The sequence below is a fragment of the Rattus rattus genome, chromosome 18, assembly GCF_011064425.1.
Source record: "Rattus rattus isolate New Zealand chromosome 18, Rrattus_CSIRO_v1, whole genome shotgun sequence".
Classification (NCBI taxonomy): Eukaryota; Metazoa; Chordata; class Mammalia; order Rodentia; family Muridae; genus Rattus; species Rattus rattus.
The window spans coordinates 11,998,570-12,001,862 of NC_046171.1; positions in this window are offsets into that span (position 1 = coordinate 11,998,570).

Here is a 3,293-nt window from a genome sequence, read left to right on the forward strand (position 1 = left end):
TTTGTTTTGGGGGCTGGCGAGATGGCTCAGTGGTTAAGGGCACTGGCTCCTTCTCCGGAGGTCCTGAGTTCAATTCTCAGCAACCACATGGCGCCTCTTAACTATCTATAATGTGATCTCATGCCCTCTTCTGGCATGCAAGTGTACATGCAGATAGAATACTCATAGATATAAAAATAAAAGACTTGTTTTGGGGGCTGTAATTCCAGTTGGCTGGGATAAAGGAAGCCCCTGGTTCAGTCTCAGCACCATAAAGACTTCTTGTAGCACACCACCTCCTTTGGGGGATGAGGTTTTGTTGTTTTTTTAGTATAATTTGGCTAACCTAACTTTACTGCAGATGCCAACAATTAGGTTGTCAGACAAGAGCTTTACCTCAGTAGCACGGGCATTGTGGTTAACACAAACAGGACCGTCACTGGTCTGATCCTCCAGCATCAAAATAAAGGACTCTGAAAGCTGCTTGCTAAAGCCTCAGCTGTCTCGAGAGCTTGTTTGGAGGTTCTAGCAGGAGAGCTCAGCTACGCCTATACCCTTGACCGAAGACCGCTTCTCCTCCATTAAGGGAAGGTCGCCCTCTTTGACTGAGCATGCGCTTTGCGAGGGGTGCACATGGAGCGGGTGGGGGAGGGAGGATGGGGACCTAGGATGATTCCTAGCCAGCCGGATCAGCGGAATCAACCCTGGTGATCGACGAGGTGACAGAGGTGGCTGCCAGATGGCCCCCACATCCGAAGCCTCAGCTACCTATGAGAGCAAGGTGGGAATATGGAGAGGTCAGAAGCCTTCATCCAAGATGGCGCAGGCACCTGCACACTACAGCTGATGGAACCCGGACCAATGCCGTTCTTCCCCGAGCATCTCCCCTGTGACGTCATCAACGGCCGTGTAAAATCTCCTTCCCCTAGGCTCATCCCACAAATGTTTACTGAATATCTACACGTTCCAGGCAGGAAACCAGCCCCTACCCACCCCTCTGTAGGATCTGCTTCCCTGGTATGACCGTTCTTTCCTGGACAACGACAGGAGTGGATAATCCAATAATGCCTGGTGTCTCATCTCAGTACTTCTGTGTTAGGCACGCTAGTATATTGAGACGCTGAAAGGCCTTACCAGAACGTTCACCACATCTACAGTGGTGGATCTAACACATACTGGGATCTGAGGGCCACTGTTTCTACAGCACAGAGGATTAAGGACGGCAGTGTAAACGTGGTCTGGCAATTCCACTGGACTTTGTCATCCAAGGTGCTATTCGGGGACACCTATCGCTGTCATGGGGTTGTTTATGTAGTTTAGTTGCTGGGCAACAAGGCTGCCTTCTCTGATGGGAACAGGAAGGGTGGGACTATGAAGTACCACCTCTCATCCCTGACACTCTGGTCAACTACAGTTTGAAGCTAAGAAATCTACACATAGCTACTGTCTATGTGGTTGGTACGAGGGACACAGCCTGCACTGGTACTGCACTGCCCACTGCCAAGGGGCTTTATGGGACATGTAGTTTCTCTCGACACCATCCTGAAACCTAAAGCAGAATGGTCAGGTGGCTCCAGTATACAAACGCGTAGGCAGAGAACTGAGTGTCCCGATGCTTTAGTCAGGGATCAACCACCAAAGTGGGAACCACGAGAAAACGGACAGAGGTAGACAACACCATGAGGTTTAGTGCAAAGAACTTCCCGATGGGATGATGGGAAGCCAGGTTACACAAGCCTGAGACCCACAGGGAAGGCCAACAGGAAGGGCAGGCTGGTGCGCTTGGGCACTGGATGTGATCAGCCCCACACATAGATAGATGTTAATGGTGGCATCCACCGTGCCACAGGCAACCCCTTCTGTGTTTGCCATGGGAAACAGAGTCACTGATGTCTTTACCAAATCAAATGGAAAGAATTCCAGAAACCCGGATCCAAAGGGGAAGAGACAACTCGTCCTTAAGCTTCTGTTCCTTTGGGATTGCTTTTGGCAAACAAAGCCTGTATCAGTTAGACCCAACCAGAGGCAGGACTCACAGGCGACATGTTAGGAGTTGTTATGAGGATGTAGAAGGTGTGTGTGTGTGTGTGTGTGTGTGTGTGTGTGTGTGTGTGTGTGTGTGTGTGTATGGGGTGCTGGCTAGGTCAGTCTAATAGCTCCAGGGAGAAATGTCAAAGAGGCAGAGTTGGAACTGCTGTCTACAGAGAATTTCTTCCTCCCATAGAAGGAAGGCTCAGGCTCGAGGGAGCTCTTTAGCACCGTAAACAGACAGAGTGGGGCCCACCCTAGTTTTATGGCATGATCAATCAACAGGCTGTAAACTTTAATCACATCTGTAAGACACCTTTGCACAGTGTCGGGCATGGTGGCGCATAGCTGTAGTCCTAGCTCCTTAGAAGGCTATGACAGAATGATGTTTTGGTCCTGAGTTCAAGGCCAGCTTGGGAAATACAATGGGATCATGCCTCCCACCTCAAATTCTTCGTTTCACCTAGTGTGATGGTTTGTATATTCTTGGCCCAGGGAGTGGCACTATTTGGAGGCGTGGCCTTGTTGGAGTGGGCGTGGCCTTGTTGGAGTGGGCGTGGCCTTGTTGGAGCAGGTGTGTCACTATGGGCATGGGCTTTAAGACCCTCCTGTTAGCTGCCTGGAAGCCAGTCTTCTCTTGGTGGCCTTCAGATGAAGATGTAGAACTCTCAGTTCCTCCTGCACCATGCTTGCCTGGATGCCGCCATGTTCCCACCTTGATGACAATGGACTGAACCTCTGAACCTATAAGCCAGCCCCAACTAGGTGTTGTTCTTATAATTTTGCCCTGGTCCTGGTATCTGTTCACAGTGGTAAAATGCTAACTGAGACACCTAGGTTGGTGCCCGCCTGAATGACTGGCTTCTCTAAGTTGACTCAGCTCATCCTAAGAACATTCCACCTGGCCATAGACATGCTACGGTCTCTGGGACTCTCATCGGCTCTTACTGTCTTCCTACTGGTACACACTTTCCCAAATTGACCCTCAAGGACGTGATGGAACCTGGAGACGGGATCAGTTGAGGAACATGACAGCAGGGAGAAGCAGAGAAGAGCTCAGAACTGGAGCTCAGCTTAAGGTCTGCCTGGTCCACGTGGTATTTCATCATAGATATAGATGGATACCAGGAATGGGAAGCTGGGAAGTCTATCAAAGCTGCCCACTCCCAGGTATTACCGCCTCCCATCCTCCTCTGGGCCAGCTCCTTTCAGTGGCCTTAATATGACCCTACAGCACCTTGGACTGGGGTAGAATCTGCACTATGAAAAACAACATTCTTGAAGTA